Source organism: Phasianus colchicus, chromosome 3 (assembly GCF_987193195.1).
Source record: "Phasianus colchicus chromosome 3, bPhaCol1.hap1.1, whole genome shotgun sequence".
NCBI lineage: Eukaryota > Metazoa > Chordata > Aves > Galliformes > Phasianidae > Phasianus > Phasianus colchicus.
The window spans coordinates 48,684,932-48,703,214 of NC_143438.1; positions in this window are offsets into that span (position 1 = coordinate 48,684,932).

An 18,283-nucleotide genomic window follows, 5' to 3' on the forward strand; every position below is an offset into this window, starting at 1 on the left:
TTTTCCAAAGTCCTTGTAGCATTCTTTTGAGCCATAAATGTTGATTCTTTACAGGGTAGCTGTGAACAAGGAGGACAGATATGGGCTTGATCCTAGGGTTTGGCTATGGGCTGTATGAATATCAACTCTCATGGTATTTATGTGATTCTAAGGAAAGCTGGACCCCAGTGCCTAAGTCTAAATGTCTGTCATTTGATTCAGCAAGTGCAGTTTCTAATAAGGAGTAAACTGTTGTAGTAAATTAAGCGAGAAAGTAACTCAGGGCATGTCTGAACTATGTGTACCTGTACCTGCCCAGCTCAGGGCTAGACACACTGAGGAGGGCTTGTCACCTTGGACCCAAGGCTTGGACTCTTCCTATGACATGGTTCATTTCAATCAGCTGTAGGATCTCTGCTCTGCAATCACTACTTGAGGAAAAATTATCCTGGGCTAAAACAGGCTTGTCCAACATATGGCCCGCAGGCTGCATGCGGCCCAGCCCAGCATAGCCTGTCCTCTGGCCACCCCCTGCCCCGTGCCATCATGGCAGAGGCTCTGCTTGTGCCCTGGATATGCACCTATCCCTCACGGCAAGCAAACGTTGGTGTGTGATGGGCACTGCCTGATCTGAAACCAGGGCATGGGGAGAGTGCAGTGTCAGCTTCAGTGGCAGCAAAGAATGTTATGCCTTTGGATACACTGGCTAAAGACAGCCCAGTGAGCAGCAAAAAAAATGGAGATGTGCTTTCTGTTGTGATAAAGGAATTTGAGAATAAGTTCTGAGATTTCTGAAAAAATCATCAATTTTTTGGTATATTTGCAATTCTATTTTCAGTTGACATGAATATATTACCTGTCAGTTTTCAGATGGAATGTACAGAATTGCAATCAAATATTCAACTCGAAGAATAATGTGACCATGTCTCACTAGCAAACTTATATAATCACTCTCTTACCAGAGATAAATACCCCTCACTTCACAGGCACACCTCATTCATATCACTGCTTTTTGGCAGTAGATACATTTGTGAACACCTATTTTCAAGTATGAAGCACAGGAAAAGTAAAGTTTCATCAGAAATCTCTGACAAACACCTTAAGAGCTCACTGTGAATTGGAGCTGCTACCATCAAATCAGAGTGATGTGTTAGTTTCATAAAAACAAAGACACATATCCCACTAGTGTTAGGTATTTGTTTCTCTCCTTTTTAGTTTGAATAAAAAATATTAAAAAATAAAATAAGTTTTGTTACTTATATACAGGAGCTGTACTATATATATAATGAGGGCTGCTCCAAAAGTAGTGTCTCCTACTTTATGATACTGGCCCATGACATCAGAGGTAGACATTGATGGTATGACAGTAAAGGCTGAACATTGCCACCAATATCCAGTTACCTCTTGTTACCATATGACAGATGGCAGCAGAGGGGCAGTCTGACAAAGTGGCATCTAATGTGGAAGTGCATATGAAGCAAAGGTGTGTCACTGGATTGCTTCACACAGAAAAGTGGCATTCATCGATGCTTGCTGAATGTTTGTAGAGACCAAAGTGAATGTGAGCAAAGTGAGGCAATGGGTGGTGTGTTTCAGCAGTGGTACAGGTTTGCCTCCAGTGGTACAGGTTTTGAGGAATATGACATACAGGCTTTTCTTCATTACTGGTGAAAATGCACAGCTAATGCTGGTGGCTCTGATGAAAGACAGTGTTTTATAGCAGAGGATTTGCTCTATCGAATAGTGTTATCGTGCCCTTTATATCGGTTGTAGTTTCCAAGGAAATAAATAGGAGGCATTACTTTTGGTGCAACCTCTTTATATGCAGCCTGAGACAATTCCACTTCACTCACTGCAGCCCAAGCAAGCCAAAAGGTTGCACAGTCATGAGTTAAGGTATTCCAAATCCAGGCTATGTGGGGACCTTCCAGTGCTGATGAGCTCCTCATCTTCCAGAGCAGCAGATTCCCTCCCAAATCCATGTAATCCCCTTTGAAGCTGACTCTGGGGTTTTCTGAACACCATGCCTGGTCTTCAAGGAGAATGGCCACTGATCCTTAATTAAGTGTCTCTTTTCTATTCATTTATGTATTTATTCAAACCATGCATTCATTCGCATTGTATTCATTGAACTTCGATCAAATCCTGAATCACCGTCTGTCTGCACACAAGTATTTATCTAAAGGTTTGGGTTTAAACTAATTAACTCAGACTGGTACAAGTCCCAGTGTAGGCACTGATATCGGCTCAATACTTTACTCAGAGTGCTCTGAAGTTTGCTGAGATCTTGTGAGGATCCTCTTCTTTGGGAGTAAAGTGTTTGCACAGCAGCAGGACTGAGCTTTGCTGGGTTGTACAGTGGCTGAGCTCAACTGATAGGGTGCTGAGGTGCTGCGGTCGGCGTCTGCTGGAAATCTTCAGATGGAGGATCTTGGCAGTGGAGGGTGACTGTATTATTTCAGAACTCTCAGCAAGATAATGCTGTTTCAAATCAAGGTGAGCAGAAGCTGCCAACCTGCTCCCTGGGCGCTGTGTCCTTGCCCTGCTTGGAGCAAACTCATTTGCTTTGCAAAGTGCTTACAGATGCCTGGAAATGGAAAAGGGGTGGAAACACGCCTGTTCTCCCTGGCTGCAAATGAAGCACTTGCATGTGTCCTCTTTCCCTGAGGTGGTTTTCCCACCCGGGTGGATCCAGGCTGCCTCACGAGCCATTCAGTCCTGGCAGACCCATGGCAGACAGGGCCAGCAGAGAAGCACCCTGATAAAAGCCGCCTCTCTTCCTTGCGCTTATCACCAAACGAACTCCCAGTTGGCTTTGTTTGACTTCGCCGGTTTATTGGATTTGTTGCTTCCCTTCTTCATTTTCATATTAAAGGCTGGCGCGGGGCTGTGATCCCGCTCAGCACAGCACTGGTGCGCAGGGCTCTAATTGCTCAGCTGCCTGAGGTCATCGCCGGGAGCTGCGCCGTGTGTGGCGACGGCACTTCGTATTTTCTCCCCAGCCAGATTAAAAAAAAAAAAGATTCAATTGGCTCTGGGTCTGTCAATAGTGACTAATCAGGTGCTGTACAATTAATTATGGAGGGGTGTCATTTTAAAACAATTCCAAGGTGGGAAAGAACAGGCCCAGGCCCTTTACCTGTTGGCACTGTTTGTGTTGCTAAGCCAATCCAGCCTGCGTCCTCCATTTCATTTACCTTTTAAACTATTGCCCCCACATAAGTAAACACTTTCTATAAAGTGTGTGTGCACGCATGTGTGTAAGTGGGTGGAGAGTGATCTGGGAAGCTCTCTACCCTAGAAAAGATACTAATGATGAAGGGAAAAAAAAGAAAAAGAAAAAGCATAATTTGGCGATAATTCCAGAGAAGAACAGAAGATTACAACAGGTGGATGAAACAGTGATAGCATAGCTGAGGCTGAATTCCTGTAACCCCGATTAGTATGAGACAGGGTGATGAGAGATGTCCTCACTGTGAAGACATGGGGCTGCCCGGGTGCCTCATGCTGGGCTTTCCTGGCTGCTCTAATACAAGAAATTGGAAGCACCCTGTCAGATTGCCCAGCTTGATCTAGGAGCTCTTAAATACCCTCCAGCCAAAAGCTGTGCCTGCAGTGCTGTTCTGCTCCATAGGAAAAGATGTGGATTCGTGTGTGTGTCAGTGTGTGACTGCTGACATCGCTTTTCACTATATTAAATGCAGAGTTAGATATTCTGTATAGACAAGTTATGTACTAGAAAAGGTATTTTAGGAGCAGAATTCTAGGGCACATCATAGTGGGTCTTTTTGATTTTTATTTTTTGAACTATTCAAAATTAAGGATGTTGGCCTTTTCCCTTCCCTTCCCTTCCCTTCCCTTCCCTTCCCTTCCCTTCCCTTCCCTTCCCTTCCCTTCCCTTCCCTTCCCTTCCCTTCCCTTCCCTTCCCTTCCCTTCCCTTCCCTTCCCAAATCAGCTTTTCACTTTATTGAATAACGCATTTTAAATGAAAAGATTAATTAAATATCAGTACACATGTATATTTTATTTAGTCAGAAGACTTCTACAGTGTTATTCAAAGCCACTTTCACAGCTTTGCATCTAAGTGCCTTTGCTGGGAGTTCTCTCCCTCCCCCAGTGCTCAGCAAAAATACATCATGTTGGCTTTGTTAATGGTGAAACATTTAGTACACTTAACCTCAGTTTCTTTTAGTGTTTTGATGACTGCTGCCCTGCTTTCTTGCCATGATGAAGTGCTGGGGCTGGAGCTCCTTGTCAGAGGACTTTGCAATATGAAGTGAGCAGGTGCAGCCCACAGGGGCTGTGTAACCAACGTGCTGCCATCTGGTCTAGGGCAGAAACCTGCTGAATCCAGTATCCTGGTTTCAAAGCAAGGAGAAGTTGCAGCAAGTTTTATACTGAGCATGTGAGAAATAGGAGAGCTGTTCCCAAAGTAATGCCTCCTGTTTTATTATGTTGGCACATGGCATCAGAGGCAGATGTTGGTGGTATGGCGGTAGAGGTTGAACCTTCCCATTGATGTCCTGTTACCTGTTGTTGCCGTGTGACAGATGGCAGCAGAGGGGCAGTCTGAGAGAACGGCGTCTGACGCTGAAATGCATATGAAACAATGGAGTGTCACTGAATTCCTTCACGTGGAAAAAATGGTGCCCAGTGATATTCATCATAGAAACACAGAATCATAAAGTTGGAAAAGACTTAAGATGATCTTGATCTGAACCTAGGGGAGGTTCAAGCTGGATATCAGGTAAAAAAATTCTTCTCCAAAAATGTGGTGAGGCATTGCAACAGGCTGCCCAGGAAGGTGATGGAGTCACTGTGCCTGGAGATGTTCAGGAAAAGGGTAGATGTGGCACTGAGGGACGTGTTTAGCAGGCATGGTGGGGATGGGCTGGTGGTTGGACTAGACAGATGATCTCAGAGGTCTTTTCTAGTGTTAATGATCCTATGTTTCTATGATTCTATGTTTCTTTGATTCTGTGTTTCCCTATTCTGGCAGGGAAAGCAGTGGCACAGTGTGATGGGTAACACGGGGTTTTATGGCCAAGTGAAATAATGGATGTTGGAGTGGAGGTTACAATGTAAACATGCACTCAGATACCAGAGTAATGAACATAGCATAAATATTTAGATGTGTTCCTACATCTAATTCTTGGCCTCATAATTCTCGTGTCAAATAGTTTATAAAAGGCAAAAGTATATTTCAGTTACAGGCACGGTTTCATAATTCTTAAGGTTAATTAAGGCAGCCAAATGTGCTTCATGCCTGTCTGCCGTGGCTGTGTAACTGTACTAAGTTGTGTATCATTAAAGGCTTTTCCTATCAGTGACTGTAACAACAGTGATTGTCAGCACATACGTATCTGAGTGTTTAGCTTAGGTGACAAGCAGCAGCAATGTGCACTGTCCCTATGTCTCATATAAACATACTGTCACTTGTGTGTACACAGCAAGTAAAGGAAGAGTTAATGGTGGCTTGAGATCCTGTGACGTGATGTGAACACATCTGAAACACAGGTAGCACAGAAACAGTGCGTGCCCCGATGCCAGCTTGTGCCTCCTCCTTCCTCCTTCAGCTCCCCTTGCTGTAGTCTTTGAGGACAGTGAATATCTCTCAGGTTGGGGCTGGCAGGGATCAGGAATGTCTCTGGAAGGACTGCATGGACAGGCCAGCATCACATGACAGGCCATCTCCTGGGACCTGAGACTGGCTGCTCGTGATGTCTCAGTGCCTCCTACTTGTGATTAGATGAGTGCCAGGCAAGGAATCCCCCACTGCCAGGGGAATCCCAGCCTGGCACTTCACAGTGTTTTTAAGGATAGCAAGGAGCCTTATCCAGCCTCTACATCTGCCCCAGATGCTTTGCATTCCAGTGATGTGCCACAGATGTGCTGAAGCCTACAGTACAAACACTACAGCATCTCACCATCCCTAGGGCCAGCAGTTGTTGGTGGGCTCCATCCCAGGCACAGTGGACAGGAACAGCTTCACTGCCAAAGATGTCCCATGGAGTCGATAGCAGGTGACACAGCCCTGCCCCTCGCCTGTGTCAGCTGGACTGCTCGTTGTGTGCCTCCTGTGCAGAGAACAGCAAAGCTCAGGCAAACAGAAGAGAGAGAAGGAGTGTTTTCCAGCCTGGCAGCACTGAGAGTGCATTGAGAATCCATCGTTGGGTTTCAGCTTGAGTTCCTCTGCAGTGGGGCGTGCCCTGGGGAGCATCCCAGAAGACTCAATAATTCAGCATATCATCTTCCCAAGTGCTGGTGTCTGTCACCCCAGCGTTTCACCGTTTCATTGCTGCGTCAGGACAATTCATGCCCCATCTCTCTATCTTCCATTTCTCAGTGCTGTGCCCTGTTGGGGCTTCTTTCTCTTTAAGAGGAAACTCAGCGGAAGCCGAGCTATTCAATATTGTTTCGTATTATTTGGTTGTGAAACAATTTAATTTGTTTATGGCTCTAAAGGTCAGATTTGACTGTTGCCCAAATTTCTGAAGAATAAAGAATGGATCAGGCTGAAAGGGACTTTGTGGCATGATAAAATGAAGAAAGAGAAGGGGGCTAGTGAGAATATTTAACTGGAACAGCAAGGCAAACTTACCTTCAGCTCAGGTTTAAAAGCCTAGTCAATCATTAGACATTTTTTATTATTTACCTGGTACAAAATCCCCCCAGGAGAAGTAGTACAAAAACTCACAGGCCACATTCTTGCAAATTTTAGTAGCTTGCTCAATAATTTTTTTCTTTCTTTCTTTTTTTTTTTTTTTTTTCCTGTGATTCAAAACATTTTGAGTGGTACGGGTCGCATAGGTGTATTTATAGATCAGAAACAAGGAGGAAGCGCAAGGTGGTTGTGGATCCAAGCAGGGGATGTTTGTAACAGTGATGAGAACAGGGCCAGACGGGGACTTTGAGAAGGAAGGTGATTCTCACACAGCAAGTAGAAGACAAAGGTTGCATTTACACCTGGCCAGAGGTTTAATCATCTACCATTTCCAAACATTGCAGGCTCACAATCTGTTGTGTCTGAGATCATAAAACATATCACAAACTGGAGACAAGAGAGCTGGGGCTCAATTGACCGGACCTTATCTTTTCTTTTTTCTACTTCTTATTTTTCACTCAATTTTCTGCTTTAAAAAAAAAAAAAAAAAAAAAGCATTTTCAAAAGAACTTGTGATCCCTAAATTCTTACCTGATATAGCAGAAAATATGGTGCAAAGTAATTCTAAAAGCTAGGGAGGATTTCTTTTCTTCTCTGCCTCACCACTCCAGATGCTGGGGATTCCACCTGGCTGCCCAAAGCTCCCTCCCAGGCTCTCAGGGAGAAGAGAAATTGAGGAAAATTGACCAAAAAGCAGAGAGAAATATTCAAAGAGGAGTGGGTAGAGGCCTCTCTCATAGATTAGTTTTCCAGGTCCTCACATAAAAACATCTAACACTGAACCATCTGAATCTGAATCTGTAGGCAGCTTTTGTCTTTTTTTGTGTGTGGATTTTTGAATTATGGCAATGTTTTAAGGAGAATTTGGGTGTGATGGGAGGGTTGTTTTTTTTTTTTTTTTTTTGGAACGTTTTCAGCATTTTTGCTCTTCTCATATGCAGTTGGTTTCTTCTGAAGCAAGGCTGGCAAGTCTGTTGGGCAAGACCAGCGACTCCCATGGCAAAGAGAGGCTGTTGCTGCTTCCTTCTCCTGATGGCCTCTGCAGGGTCATTGCCCTTAGCTGAGCAACTACGGCCAGGCTGTGGGCAGGAGTGGGGACTTAAAGCACATGGGATTTCCCACTGATAGTTGTAATGGGCTGTAGGAGTGTGGAATGACCAGGGCATGGCCACAGCTGTCATCCCTCCTGAGGGCTGGGCTTGTGGTGTTCGGGAGGGACCTGGAAGAGGGGATGTTCCTTTGCACCTCGTTTGGTGCTTCAGTGCTGATTCATCAAAGCACTTAGCGCCAGGAGGAGGAACCCGCCCTGTTGGGATGAAGGTTTGCACTGCTAACTTCAAAAGGAGCCCCGACTTAACCCTTTAACTTTAGTGGGGTTTGGGTCCCTGTTTGGAGGTAAGCACATGATACTGCTGTGTTGGAAGGGAACACAAATACCTTGAGGGTCTTGAGTGTCATCATCATGGTGCCTTTGTGAGTGTTCTGCCTGCCAGCTCTGTAACCACTTTAAAAAACGGGAGCTTCCCCATGACAAGCCCATCAACCACAGCAGGATGGAGGGCCATCTGCCCCTGGCATGGCCAGGTGCCCTCAGGGTGTCCCTTGCCTTCCTGGGATTGCCCTCGACCTGATAACGAGAGTGGCATCTTTGATGTCACCTGGGGGAGCAGTCACACACAATTGCATAATCAAGGTCACAGGAAAATTACACAAAACTTTGCCCACATCTATTGGAAAAATCTGAAGCATTTGCAAAAAAAAAAAAAAAGAAAAGAAAAAAAAAACAAAAAAACAACAAACCCTAATCCCAAACTCCTATCCATGCCACCATCACACCATGCTGAATGGAATGCTGCAATGTTGAGTTTTCCCTTTACTATACCCTAGAATTTTTTATGAAAATATGTAATATGGGTATAAAGGTAATTAAAAGTTCTCACTGACAGCCACATTAATTCAGCTCTGTGGTTTTCCCTCTCTCCTCTTCAGATAATGTTTCAATTACATGATGATTATGTGTGAATATAAGAAGCAATCATCTCATACTTTGCATTGCTAAGTGTTGTCTGTCTGAGGATTTTAAGGGGTGAATTGGGTTTCACATGCCCTCAGGAACTACTAAGTATTTGTGATGCTGCTTGCAAAAAAAGAAATAGCTACTTTGAGAATTTGTACCTGAAAATAAAGAGAAGAATTGTCAGAATTTGTCTTGGAGAAATTTCTGCTCTTCCCTGTGTTAATAAAATTTACACTGAAAAGCTTCCCCCCTTCTTATTTCTTGCCTTTTAGTCTTATCATATTTCTATGCCTTCTTTTTTTTTATTTTTAATTTTCTCCTCTTTTGTTTGTGAGAAAAAGTAAGTCGAGGAGGTAGCTTACAGCCAAGAAATTTGTGGCATGAAAGAGGCCAGAACTAGAAAGTGAAGCAAGAAAAGCAAAAACTGAAAATATTTTACAAAATAACTAAGAAAAACATTAAAAAGCTTATGAAGCCTGAAAAGCCTCATAGGTGGTGAAGGGGCCACAGGTCCAGCCTTGTTTGCCCAGCTGGGCTGGTGAGAGCCAGCTGGCCCGAAACACTCTTGTCTCCTGGTGATTCAGTGGCACATCATGGCATCAGATACAGGATGAGGCTGTCTGCAGCACCCGTCTTTCCTCTCTCTGTCACTCAACTGAAGATGATGACTGACATGCCAGAGATTTTACATCACCAAAATCCGTGTGGTGCAAAGGTCCAGGAGGAGTTGCACAATGCACAGTGATGACTCTTCAAAACTCTCAAGTCTTAAGGCTGAAACATGTGCATTTCTGACTTGACTCTTTCACAGCATAGTCCTGTCCCTGTAGCCAGAGTGGGTTCGTTCCAAATTCTGATCTGCTGAAATTCTCCTCAAAGCCTCTCCCACCTTTGCTGACTGTTGGTATTTCTGGTCATGAGAATATTAGGGCACAATCTTTTAGCTTTTTCCACAGACCCAAGTAAATTAAGAGCTCAAAATATCATCTGCTAATCCACTGCTTTATAAGTTCTCAAGTTAAGACATGCCAGAAATGATCTTTTTTCCTGACTGCAGGAAGAGCTCAGTCTTTTCGATTTTCACCTCATACCTGGAAGAATGGCTTACATCTGTCTTCCTAACTTTAAAAGTTCAGTGAGCTCTTTCCCCCAGTTTGGGGACAACTTGTGAGGAAGCTGTCAGTAAACATCCATATGCCCTGTCATCTGAAAGACTGTCCCCCTTAATCACATCCATAAACCAGGTAGCTTAGTGATAGTGCAGGAGTTTAAGTGTGGACACAGTTGATCCTTACTAAGTTTGCATTGTGCTTTAGAAAACAACAGCAGCAACAGAAGTTGGTCCAAGTGGGCCACCCAGAGCAGGGTGCCCAGGCCCATGTCCAGGTGGCTTATGAAGTTCTCCAAGGAGGAGACTCCACAGCCTCTGGCCAGCCTGTGCCAGTGCTCTGTCACCTGCACAGAAATGCTGCCTGGTGTTCAGTGGAAAACTCGTATGTTCCAAGCTGTTCCCATTGCTGCTGGTCCTGGCTCTGGGCATCACTGGAAGGTGCATGGCCCAATCCTTTTTGTTTCTTCCCTTCAGGTATTTGTAGGCAGTGATGAGATTACTTGGAGCCTTCTCCTGCCTGAAGAGCTCCACCTCTCTCAGTCTCTCCTCACAGGAAATGTTCTCCAGCCTCATCGCTGTTTTCATGGTCCTCCACTGGACTCTCTTCAGTATGCCCACATCTCTTGTACTGGGGAACCCACAACTGGACCCAGCACACCAGGTGTGGTCCCACCAGTGCCGAGGAGATGGGAATCAACAAGAATCTGGTGAAACCCGCTCCTGACTCATGGGAGTGGCTGTGGGGCCATTGGAAGGATAGAGGGCTGGAAAGCGAATAAATCCAGCAAGGCCGCTTGGCTGCTTTGTGCAGAGATGTAACGGCACTGTCTGGAGTATTCTGCTCCTTTACATACCTCGAGCGGCTGCTGTCACCCGCAGAACATTTCTTGTATCAGCAGAACTGCTCATCGGCTATAATTTTTGTTGAAATATCTCGCTTTAAACTTAGAGAGCAGGAATGGAGGCCTCAAATCTGTAAATCAGCTGCACTTTGGAAAACAAATCATCGCGGTGGAGTTTTGCCAAGCTAATATTTTGCTATCATTCATTATTTGGTTTTTGGTTTCTGAGCTGATTTAAAAAGACCGTTCTCTAACTGTACCAGTTGCCTCCAAGATATGAGTCTGATTTACACTTTGAAGATGTGAGCGGCCTCGTAGCTGTGTTTCTGGGATGAAGATGTGCTATGGTGAGGAGTTTTGGGGCAGCAAACTCAGAACATGTGGACAAGATCTTGCAGGTTACTTCTGCTTACTTGCTTGGCCTAGTGAGGTATTATCACTGACACAAGCAGCGACTTTTCCACGTGCTACAGCAATAGTGGTGACTTCCAGAGAAAAGATGGTAAGGCATTTCCCAGTGTGATTTCCTAGTGGGACTCTGTGAGAAAATACAGTGGAATAAGCATCTATGAGAGTAAAGCAACACCTGAAAAAGGATAACAGATGAGGTGTAATGGGGAAGTGACATTCACATCTACGGTCCAGAAAATGAAGAGAAAGCACCATGGGAAGAAACCAATGGAAATTAAATGGTTATCTAAGAGGTCAAGCAAAACACAGTTCAGTGAAACCAGGCCACTGACCAGGTGTGGTTTAGTTAGCACTGAGGACAGCAAGGGCTTTTAGCTTTTTTTCTTGGGTTTGGGAATTTCTTTAATTCTGATGCTTGCTATCGTATTGGGTGACAGATCTGGTAAAAAAAAAAAAAGAAAAGAAAAAAGTAAAAATAACAGTGATTCAAACACTTTTTCCAAATCATAAATAAATGTTATTAACCTTGGTTATGTTCCTAGCAGAAATCAACCTACTAAGAAAATTTTCAGCCTTCTAAACACTTCTTATTTTTCTCTGATCAGAAACACAGGGAGATCAGATTTTTTTAATCACCATAGTAGGCCAGAACTTCACCTAGTTTAACTTTGTTCTGGTCACAAATAACAAAATATGGAAGTTGAATTGCTGTTTCATCCTATTTTTTGCAGTTCCTGTAAGTCTGTGCAATTAGACAGGCTTTGAGACAAGCTCCAGATTCTCCTTCCTTGCTCATGTGAAAGCCTTTCAAGGCTTCCTGAAGGTTATTACAATAATGCTATGGTTGCATGTTAACAAATACCTACCACTTCCAAGAACACAGCTATTTACACGTCACAAGCTTTTTAAAAAACAAAGGGTCTTTCTTCAAAGGAAAATGGGTTTCCTTGTTATTATTGCTGCATCCTTATTTCCCCAACTTGGTGTACAGGCAAAACTGGCATACAGGATTTCTGTCTTGCATACGGAAGCATAACATTTAGATCTGGGCTATGTGTATGGCTCAAAAAAAGTTGGGGTTATAAAATTCTCACATTTCACATTTCTCGTGGCATAGAATTAAGGAGATTTAAAATAGATTAACAGGTTCACATAAGAACAATTGTTATACCTTCTTTCATTTATATCCTCTTTAAATTTCTTGTGTTGCCAGAAGCAGAATGAAGAAGCCTTTGTGTAGACTTGCATCAGCTCTCCCATGTTAAGATTGCACTGGCCTTCACAAGATGCTTGGAGGAGCAGCTGCTGGAGTTGATAGGACCCTGTGTATGCCAGCATCTGTGGAGTTTCAGGTATACCTCTCCAACAGTAAATGGAAGGATACAACTCTTTGAAAGATAATGGCAGAACAAGGGGAAATGGTTTTAAGTTGAAGGAGGGAAGATTTAGCTTGGACATCAGGGGAAAGTTCTTTACTATGAGAGCGAGAGCGGTGAGGTGCTGAAACAGGCTGCTAAGAGAGGTTGTGGATTCCCCATCCCCTGAGGTGTTCAAGGCCACATTGGATGGGGCCCTGGGCAGCCTGGTCTAGTTTTAAATGTGGAGGTTGGAGGCCCTGCATGTAGCAGGGGGGTTGGAGCTTGATGATCCTTGTGGTCCCTTCCAACCCAAGCCATTCTATAATTTTATGATTCTATGATTCCATGATTTCATGATATGATAGAGCCTTTAGTATAGCAGATAAAACCAAAGCTCTTGTGCTCCCGTGGTTTCATCTCTCAAGTTTCAACCTAAGAAATTAGATTGTAACCACCAGTGAGTCTATTCTTGAATCACAGATGATCTGTTTTTTTGCTAGCAGACAGGTCACTGCAGATATCCAGTACTTGTGCATACAAACACTGAAAGACACCAGCTTGCAGGAAACCACTGAACTGTGTGTAGCAATTTTCCTCTCATTTTTACACTCAGTGAGAAATCAAAGTCTCTTATGTGAGTGGAGCAGATACCTGCAATTTGTGATGCACTCAGTGTAACAGTAATGTTAACCACTCCATCTGGTAATCTGAGTGGTAAGAACATTGGCTCAGATCTGATGTTCCTGCTAGTACTGCAGTTCATGTCATTGTCATTAGCAGCATGTGCCCAGCATCCTCTTTCTACAGAACTGGTTGCAGTTTGGGATATATCCTTTTAGAGCTTCATCCCTTGAGACATTTTTATATGCATCTCAACCTCTCCATCCCCATTGGAACTGCATCTTCCTAGCATCTTCTTCACTTTTATTACTTCCAAGAAAAGATCCTGATGAGACATCCAGGAATGGGTTGTGGTGCCAGGGGCATTGTGAGTTCCCCAATAGGATGACTGCCTGCATTTTTACAAGAAGGAGCAGCATTGTGCAAGGGCAGATGGCCGAACCTGCAGAACTAGTTTCAGCCATAAATGCTCGGAGCACCGTGAATGTTTCGTGGCTTTTTTTTTTTTTTTTTTTTTTTTGAAGGCTGAAATATATTTGGGAAGTACTTGTTCAAACTACTGAGCCAGTCAAATATTAACAAGTGGAAACTGAAGGGAAAAAAAAGAAAAAAAAAAAAAAAGATACTTTGAAGGGCTGAAGCTTGTGTGGGTTCTTGCTGTATTTGCCAAACTACAATCACTGGGGCCACACTTGCGACAGGCTAAAACGTTGCTGTGAATAGAAAGTACATCATAAGGGTTCTCAAATACGAAAGTGGGGCTGGAACAAAGGGCAGGCACCAGACAGACTTCCCCTGTTGCGATTACCAGCGTGTCACCCTGGTGCCAGCAGTCTGGTGGCGGCAGCGGGCGGCTGCCTTGCACCAAACGCCACCGGGCAGCTTTGAAACCCTGCGCAGCCTCGCTCTGTGTGCCGCCTTGGTGCAGCAGAACGAGCTTTATCTCTCCTGTTCTGAGAGTGTTTGCTTTAAAGATGATTTACCACACTTGACAATTACCAAATTTCCTAAATTGAGCCTGAGGCTTGGTTGCTATTCTGTAAGGTGCTTTGTGCAGGGCAGTGTGCAGGAGGTGTGTTAGTCAATGGGCAGCATCTCCGAAACAACACCTACACATCAGCAATGGACATGATCCATTTGGGTGCTGATGAGATTTCTTCATTAATAGTGCCGCTGGCTCCAGTGCTACGCAAATGCTCTTCCTCCGCTTGAATGGGAGGCGATACAAAGAGGTATTGTTTCATGTATATTTTGTTGGGAAAATTACCAAACATTTATATTAGAACATTTGACAACGGTGTCAATAACCGTTTCCCTGGGTTGCTGCTTAATATATCTTAATTATTTGTTTTCCATGTGTTGGTTCTTTTAATCTGTACTTATTAAAATCTTCCACGTTCCACTAATATTGTCACTGTGTTTCTTTTGAAGGAAACAAGTGTGTGTACCAAAAGATTAGATTATCCTGCTCATTTTCTTTTTTTTTTTTTAAAGGGAGAAATGTCTTCAAAATGAAGTACATCAAAAGTAAAAGTAGGTGACAAATGTTAATATTTGCAAAGTGCTTCTGCTTTGATCCCGCATCTCTATTTTTTTAAGAGTTTGACAAATGTGTCCTGTGGTTTGGCTTCAAACCTCTTTGCCTAGTGCTTTTCTTGACCCACAACCCATTTGATCTTCCACTTGTTTTTTCTTCTGTCCAGGAGGCCTCTGGACTCGATAAAGGATAGTTCTTATCTCCCACTTGCTGCTGTTCAGAGGCATCATTTTTTATTTTTGGTTGGATTAGGTTATTGTGTCTGCTTGCTTAGGCGATTTGTAAAGAGACATTTATATTGCTGTTATTCTTTGTGATGGTTGCCTTCCTGTTTTCAAGCCAGTAACAGCTAGATCTGATCAGGACCTGGATGCGCCCACTGATTCTGGCATGGGATGTGAGGCAGCACGGCTGATGGCTGGCTGCCACTGGGTTCCATCACATAATTATCATGCATGCTGTGCCTGGTACCAAAGTAGAGAGGCTTTCTATTAGTTAATAACCCGTCCCCATTAGGAGCTCTGGAGAGGACTGAGGTCTGAGTACAGGGATCCTATTGATCTTAGTGCTGCCCCAAAATTCATTTGGCCACTTCTGATCCTCTCCCTGGTATTGTCCCTCATGCACCTGAACTCCTGCATCCGGATAGCTTTAAAGAAATCAAGCACAACTTGAAGTGGATGAGTGCTTGCCTGTGTGCCAGTGTGGAAAGCTTACCTACAAGTAGAGATGCTCCTATAGTACTTCAGATGGTGACAGTGGGGTTACTACTGCCACAATTCAGGATAGCCCTTCTGCCAGGCTCCTGCATGCTGCATGTTCATTTTAGGATTCTGTATTCCTTGCAGATAGTGGGGCTTCAGTGCATTGCACTCCAATTCTGTCCCTAGGAAAAGGCATTGCCACAGGTGAGATTAATTCTACCAATGTAGCGAGAGATATGTGTGCTTTGAATAAGGGTGGACGTGAGGAGAAGGGGAGCTTGCTTTTAGGAGCAATAGTTACAATGCCTTTCCTAACTGGGGTCATCAGCCAGGGTGTTAGAACAGTAAAAATATCTTTGCTGCTATATTTCTTGTCTTAATGGGAGTGTGACAGCTGTCAGCTCTCTGTCTCATTCCTCCTCCTGCAAAACACATGCAGGGAAGGCATGCAGCAAGACATAGAGACTTTCATGGGTATGGTTGGGTGTCAGTAAAAAAAAAAAAAAAGAACAACATGAAAAATCCTGAGAATGAGGAAAACGGTGATGATGGCACTCAGAGATTCAGGGAGAGCCTAGCTAGGTAAACACTTCATCACTGCACTGGCCTCTTCTGTGTTTGTCTATCACTTTCCATTCTCTCATTTTTAATGCAGAACTATTTCCTTTTGCTCTTACAAGTATAGGAATCCTTCTGCAGGCAGCATTGTATTTTCTAACACTTTACACTTAATCAGGCACTCTACCTTTCACAGGGTGTCAGAATGCTTTTCTTCCAGTGAGAACAATTTTATTTTATTAAAAAAAAAAAAAAGAAAAAGAAGAACACCAGGGTATTGCACTTTTTTATTTTAAGGAATATCTGCAGCCAGATCAGCTCTTGCTTTCCAGTGCTGTTTTCACAGGCATTTCCTGAAGATGGACTATCAGATAAAATGCTGACTTTAGCCTTTTCTTTATCCTCTGTGTTGGGTATTATTTTATTCCTCTTGTTTGTTTTTGCAGTTTCTTTTTCTGGGTTTTACAGGAGGTTCAGCACCAGCAGTGTGTCAGCTCAGAAGCTGTGTCTCTGCTGGAGCCATCCCTCAGCTTGCTTTATGATTTATGACCAAACTAAGATAAACAATTAATCATAATTAAGGAATGAATCAGATAAAGAAATTTCTCTGCTTGGGGGATTCTTCTGGTGTCCAAAATCTGCTGTCATGTCCCTCATTCCACCTCTCAGCTTGCAGGAGTCCAAGTGGAAAAGTGGAAATAACCAATGCTTGGTGCTGTGCTGGCTTCAGAGAGTTATGGAATGGTTTGGGTTGGAAGGGATCTTAAAGCCCACCAGTCCCACCCCGTGCCATGGCCAGGGCTGCCACCCAGCAGCTCAGCTACCAAGGGCCCCATCCAACCTGGCCTTGAGCTCCTCCAGGGATGGGACACCACAGCTTCTCTGGGCAACTGTGCCAGCGCCTCACCACCCTTTGAGTAAAGAATTTCTTCCTCACATCTCTTTTGGATTTCCTCTCTTTTAATTTAAATCCATTCCCGCTTTTCCTATCACTAATAGACTGTAAAAAGTTGGTTCCCCTCTTGCTTGTAAGCTCCTCTCAAGTACTGTAAGACTGCAACAAGATCTCCCCGGAGACTTCTCCAAGCTAGTCTCAGCGTGCCAGAAATGTCATCGATCTACCTCTGAACATGTCCCATTAGTCCTGAAATACTCAGCAGCTTCTGAGTCTGGGAGACTGCTTTTTTCCTCAGTGGTTGCCAGCAATGGGATGCAAGAAGGTGTGGTTTTTCGTTAAGCACAGTCTTTCCTAGTGGAAAAAAAAAACAAAAAAACACGCAAAATGGAGAATGCAATCTAATAAACATTCACATTAATTGTTTTATTTTAAGAAGTTTCTCCTCTCCTCTGTAGACTTCCTACTCTTGTGCTCTCTCTCTTACATGTGAACACAAATTTCCCAGCATTTCCTGGGGTGACTCAGAGAGGAGCATGTGTGATGCTCATGTCCTGGGCATTGGTGGGCTCAGCAGTAATTCCCTGATTTGTCTGAAGATGGAATATGTGTGAGGAAAAGGTGTACACAGGATGGACTGGGGTGCCTAAAAGCAGTGCTCTCCTCTTCCTCAGGTGAACCATCTGCTGCATTGTTTCATTGAACTCCACACAAAAGGTGAAAGTGTCTTGTAAAAGACAAGAGATGTTAAACCACATCTAAAAGCTAATTGCCCAGGGTCAACAATGGCTAGAGAGACTGAAAAGCAGGAAGAAATTTAACTCTGTTTTAGACTGGACGCTTACATTAGGATTAAACAGGTCACCCTACAGAGATACCCCATCCCTAAAGACACCCAAGGTCAGGCTGGATGGGGCTCTGAGCACCTAACTGAGCTGTAGGTATCCCTGTTCATTGCAGGGGAGTTGGACTAGATGGCGTTTAGAGGTTCCTTCCAACTCAAACAGCTCTATGATTCTGTGATTCTATTTCCCCAAAAAACAAACCTGGCTTACCTAGGTGCATCACATTTACAAAGTTGAGAATCCAGCCTCCAAATACTTCACATTTCTCACACAGCTCATGGCTTTCACAGATTCTTTGTTCCTTAAACTTCTCTCGCTCTGCTGGAAGGAGGGTGCCGTGGGATTACAAACGTATGGCAGTTGTGGCCGTGCTGTGGGGAGCAGGAGAAAAGACTGAAGAATGCAGAGAGATGGACCCAGTGCATCTCTGAGGAGTGGTTCTGAGCACTTGTGCTCTGCATGCATGTGCCGCTGCTCTGCTCACCTCCGATGTTTTGCCATCCACTCCAAAGTTTTCATGTTTTCCTGATGCAGCCAGATGGGCATCCCAAGAGTTCAAAATCTGCTCCGTGTCTGTTGCAGCCAGGTCCTGCTTTCCTATGTCTGATTTTAATGTTACTTGTGTGGGTGAGTCATGTTAATGCAATTGTGGTTGACCCCCTTCAGGGTACAGACTAACCTAATCCCACTAAATATTTGGTCTGTGACATGCATTTCTATACATCTAATATGTGCCTCTG